Source organism: Sorex fumeus, unplaced genomic scaffold (assembly GCF_029834395.1).
Source record: "Sorex fumeus unplaced genomic scaffold, SorFum_2.1 ptg000070l, whole genome shotgun sequence".
In the NCBI taxonomy this organism is placed as follows: domain Eukaryota; kingdom Metazoa; phylum Chordata; class Mammalia; order Eulipotyphla; family Soricidae; genus Sorex; species Sorex fumeus.
In genome coordinates this window covers 3,554,752-3,560,751 of record NW_026606127.1, presented here as the reverse complement: position 1 = coordinate 3,560,751, position 6,000 = coordinate 3,554,752, and positions in this window count along the sequence as shown.

The following is a 6,000-nucleotide window of genomic DNA, read 5'->3' as shown; positions in this document are numbered from 1 at the left end:
AACCTTCAGTGCATCCACAAGATTAAGTCGTATGTGAACCGAAAGTAACAGGTACTCATCGCACAAGTCAAATGGAAACCTGATGATTACAATGGTAATAGTTGTAAAGACCACAAATGCTTATATTAATGTAAGGTATCTTTCTTCCGGTTTCTGGCCTTGTAGTGATCATGCAGGGTCCTGGACAAAAGAACACATGCTTTAGTTTGTGTAACATGGAAATTCCTAAGGGACAGAGATATATAGTACTGGAGGGGATAATGCACTTGCCTTGTACACAGCCAATCCAGTTGAATCTCTGTCACAGCATACACTCTCCTGAATGTTATAAGGGGTTACTCCAGAGTGTAGAGCCAGGAAGAACCAAGATCACTGTCAGTTATTGGTCCATACTCTACACCACCCCATGCCCCTCCCAATAAAAATTATTGGAATATATGAAATCTTTTTGCCATTTCTGGGCCTCAGGTTTCTTCTTGTCCAGAGAATGTTTCCCATTCTCTTATACTTCCTAGTTTGAAAAAGCTTCCATTCTCAGAGATATCATAGGAGTCAATAGGATAGCAAGCTACAGGCTTTTCTAGGGTAAGGAGAGACTATCTGTAAGCAAGAAATCCAGGTACAGACACAATCACCTGGTTCTTCTACAGTTCTGTGTTCACTTTGGGAGCACGATACCAAATACACAAAGTGCCAAAATGTTCCCGGCTTTGAATCACCCCAAATTGTTGGAATTTTGGAAATTCAGTTGACTGTTTGTACTAGAAGCATCTTGATGGCTTAAAATTTAAGTTCATATTGTTCCTCTCAGTGTTGAAGGAGATTATTATTCTCACAGATTTTGTTTATCACCCTCTTGTTCCTTACAGAAAATTTTCAAATTCCATCTTTATTGGGAAAAGCACATACTCTGCAGCTTTCCCTTCCCTTGGTTAAGGATGCAGCTTCCATAACAGGAAGTGTCTGCAAATACTCCAGTGTATCTGCTTCAGCTGGTATTTCTGCTTGGCTCCTGCCCTCAGCCTCTGGCACCTCTTTCCAACCACTGATGGGTAGTGCCTATCTTTACCAACATTTCAGCACAACAATGCTATCTGGAGTGTTTCACCAGAGTCATATATCCACCTCAGCTGCTTCCTACCCGAGTGTTTTGGAATGGGATCTTGCAGGAAGTGCTGAAGAGAAGTCTTCCATGGGAGACTTTTCTGTGACTGTCCTTGCCCAAGACACCGCTGTCTCTTCCATGTCTATGGCAGCTCGCTATGAGAAAATCCTAGATACCAACAACACGGTGTCTGTGTACCCATCACTTTCTGCCAGTCTTGTTGAGAGAACACCATGTCTGGTTCCACATCAGAGACGAAGCCTGTGACTTCCCTACCAGGAACGAAGCCAGATGTATTACAATCATCAAGGCACTCTGGTAACTCTCCTTTCTGGCCTGCAGTCCTATGACTCCATGTCATACATAGGTCAAAATGGCTCTGCCCCCCAAGCTTACAACAACTCATCTAGAGAAATATTTATGGCTCTGAAGGAGGTCCAGCCGCCAAATAACCAAATACCAACCTCCTCCTCTGGAATCGACTTCTCTCTGTCTGCTCAACCCATCACAGAATCGAGTTATCAAGGTGAGTAAAACGGAGAGAAGGGAAGGAAAATTCAAAAATCGGGATCAAAAAAGAGGAAAACTGTCCTTAGACAGTTGGTATTCATATACATGGAGATTTTTAAGTTTATGAAAAGAACTTAACTAAACTCAGTTCATGCTTACTTCCGTAACTCCTTTTACAGCATGTTATTTTCACTCTCAACATAAGAGCTCCTAATGGAGATTGGAAGGTATGATGTTAAATAGACATCTAGGTTTCATATCATGAAACTTCAGGAGCACACAAAAGAATGCGACATTTTTCCCTAGTTATTTCATTTATTTTTTTAATTTTTATTAGTTAAACATAAGGAGGGACAGATGTAGACTTAAAATTATTGTGCTTGGTTTCATTTATACAATGATGTAGTGCCTATCCCTCCACCAGTGCCCATTCTCCAGCACCACGGTTCCCAGTATTCCTCCGACCACCATAACCCCCATCCCACTCAACCTCTGTGGCAGGGAATGCCACATTTTTCACATTCTATTTCAGCAGTCCTCAAGAATTACCACAATAAATGTAAAAAACATGTCTTAAACTAGTATTTCGTTATTTTCTTAAGAAGTTTCAGAACTCTTATTGTAATGGTACACTTTAACTTTCCCTTCCATTAATGAATAGCAAGGTTCTGAATACACTTATGGTTCAGAGATTATGACTCAAATCATGAAACCTAGAATCTGTACTCCAGCACAAATATCATGCTGAAGTAGTGCTTCATTCACACTCTTATTCTATGATATTAACGTCCTCTTATTTTTCCATGAAAGTGAATAAATTGAGAGTACAATACATTACAATGCTAAGCTCTGTATGGCATTTATTAGTTTGAAAATCTATAATTTTTTAAAAAAAACCTTCTGTTTGGAGGACGTTGAAGTTGTGTCAGAGACCGAAGGGCTCAGGAATTACTCCTGGATCTGTGCTAGGGATCACTGCTGAAGATGCTTAGGAGATCATAAGTGATACGAAAGATCAAACTGAGGTCAGCTGTGTGCAGGGCCATTGCCTTACTAACTGTACTATCCCTCTGTCCCAAGTCTCTTATTTTTCAAGTTAGTTTACACAGAAACACTTTCAAAAACAAAGAAAACCAAAAAACAAGAGCACCACATGACAAACAGTAAGAACTACAATATTTACCTCCAATCTTCAAGCACAGGGACTTGTCCATTTTCCTTAGAATAGCCAGTAACAAAGCCTTGCCTATTGCTGGTAGGTGCACTGTTGTTGCACCATTAGTTTTGTGGAGTGAATATCTCATTTCGCAGGCACTGATTTCTTCCATGGTTCTTTTAAGTGTTGAATTTTCTGGGGAGGAAGACTTCCCAGGCATTGCAACCTTCAGGGAAGACATTTGGTCTGCAACAAATTTCCGAATTGCCCCCATGTTGCAGTAGCAGGATTCAAAGACCTGAGTGTAATCCAGCACCTGAGCTTCGGGAAGTTCCCATAATATCTCCAGCCAAAGTAACCTGGCACTGACCCCAACTCCAACTCAGGAACAAAAAGTTAAGAAATTTGATCAAATGAAAACTGGGCTTTCAAAACCTCTGGAGACCTACCAGATGCCAGTAGACTTAGATCAATGCAAAGATCTGCAGGTAATGAACACCACTGACACAATCACTCTGAAGCAGGTGCAAGAAAACTCAAGTGGAACTAAGGGGACCTCCCATGCAAAACAGAACAACAAAAAGGAGGCTTCTGAAACTCTTGAGGGAGAACCCAAGGCCACAATCCAGCCAAACGTCCGAGAATGCATGCTAAGCGGAGCGGGGATTTTTCGTAATGCTGCAGTCCGTGATAGGTGTCCTAAGACCAAAGCCAAAACTAACAGCAAATCTCAAAAAGCTGCCTCCAGCAGTATCAGCAAGACAAAGAGCCATGGGCAGGAGAAGATAAAAAACACCAGTGAAAACTCTAAGAAAGCTAAGGAGTGTAAGCAGCCAGGGAACAAGGTCACGGCAGAAGAAAAGCCCACCATTGGCAAGAGGAAACGCAAGGAAACTCAATCTGAGCTTTGCCAAGAGGCAGTTAAAAAGCCCTGCTGCTACCTAGGCATACACATGCTGGATTCTGTCCAAGTGTTTCATGCTTTGGGGAAGGAAAGTGATCCAAAACTTGGAATCTCTTCTTCCTAGGTCCTGAGTACTCAAAGAAGCCTAAAGATGGCAAGCCATCCTCAGCTGTCAAGCTATGGCTAGGTGCTACACAGGATGGAAAAGGCCTTGAGAAATCTCAGGTCAAAGCACACAAACCAAGTAGCAGTGCTGAAAAACGCTCATCGCCAGCAAAGTCTGACCTGCCATATCCTGGGAAGGTCAAATTGGTACCTTTGCCTTTTCTTACCATGGAGAATCCACAAGCTGGACCTCTTCCTCGGAGACGACAATCTGTGTCCTCACATGGTCCTGCTGCAGCTTACCATGCCAAGCCTGGCTCTACCAATGCAGCTCAGCCAACCGCTGCCAATTCTTCCTAGTCAACCACTGCATTTTTGTCGGGTTCTGCCAAACCTGCTCAGTCCATTTCAACCAACCCATCTCGACAAGGTTTGCAGAACCCTAGTAGCCGACCTATTCGTCTCCCCACAGCTTCTAGACCTGCTCCCTACAACAGCACCTGGCACTTCTCTCCAGCATGAACCTCCTCCAGTCTCTGTGAACCAGTGGCAGTAGCCACCCAAACGTCAGAGTCAGTTTCTCCTCCAAGACTTCCGTTTCCAACCGATTCCATGGAGAAAGCCCAATGTTCCCGAACCAGACATGTCAAAGCCCATCACCAAAGAGCATAGACCAGAGCGTGAGGCTATGAAAAGGAAGGCTCAGCATGAGCGTGAGAACACTGCCAAACTCACCTCTTTGGGGGAAAGTGTAGTACTTTATTGAGAGGGAAAAGAGATGGAAATCTCTCTCTATTATGGCTACGTATTGGGAGTAGCTGGAATGGTAGGTTCCATTTGAGGTACCAGATGGTTTTCCTAGGCAAACACTGACATGCCATACACCATTTATTTATTCTAATATATTTTTTCAAATTAAAGAGATGCATCATAGTTAATTCTTTGTTAATAAAAATTCTAAATTTTGAGATGCTGCCTATTGTGGTTGTTTTTGGGAGTGGCTGGGGGTCGAAGGATGGGATGGGAAAGAATGGGAAGTTAGAGACAGGAAAAAGGATGAATAGACAAGACTCTACGAAATACAAACTTAGTCCAGGGTTATAAAGCCCATCATAGGAGAAATTGCATGGGCCTGATGAAGAGTGGGGTAGGGTCAGAGGAAGAGTATAGCTGACAGGGCATTTTCTCTGCAACCAAGAAGTTCTCAGTTCATTTCTTGCAGACTTTGATGGTTCCCAGAGACCGACCAGATGTGGAACTTGAGCACAGAGCAGGGAGAAAGTACAGTCAAGTATGCCTATCCCTGGTGTCCTCGAAATAAAATTGGACAAATGGCACAGTCTGCAGTTTTCGGTTAATAGAATAAATTTGGAATAGGCTGAGAAAGTCTGATGAGTCTAAGATGACCAGAAGAAAAGTAAAAATTCTTCAATGGACGCTCTGTTTACGTCTCATGGCCACCTTTGGAAAATAACCAAATTTGAGACACATCACTAAAACGTTTGGGTGGTCTATCAATAAATGATGGCTGGGGGATGCGAACACAAACACTGGGGAATAAACCTACCAGATGAGTGATCAATGCCCTCAGAGTCATTTAAGTATGACTCTTAACAGGGACAAAGCCAAGAGAACAGTTGCAGCTTTAAGCCTGAATATAGCTCCTGGGAAATGCAAAGATAAGTCACATGTCCTCAGGCCCTCTGTTCAGCACCCCTAGCTGCACCATTTCACTTATTCCCAACAATATTCAGAGTTGCTATCATGGTGACACTTTACTAGTGAGTTTCAACAATGCGGTCCACTGCCTTTATAAGTCTTTGGATTTGTAAACTCCCCAAGTTAGCCAAGCCAGCTTTCAGGAAATTTCTGGTGGCGGGAGCTCAAATTATATTAGCTTGAGGGGCTGGTCTTTGGTCTTCCATGGTTCCTGGTGCCTGTAGCTTTCTCTAAACATCGCTTTTAACTGCAGCTCACAGAAGAACCAACTTTATAAATAGCGTTGTGGCTGCATTGCCATAGGTACCGTACTAAGACATGCGTCCTAGGTCACCACTCCCAAAGCAGTTGGTACCGGTTGACCTTGAGCCTGGAAGGTTGTGGTGGAAAGAGATGGCCCTAGGAGAGTTAATGGGGTGATGGATGGATGGAAAGGAAACCGGGAAGGGTAGAGAAGTGGAAAATTGGTGATCATCATGGGATAGTTTGTGGATGTTTTTC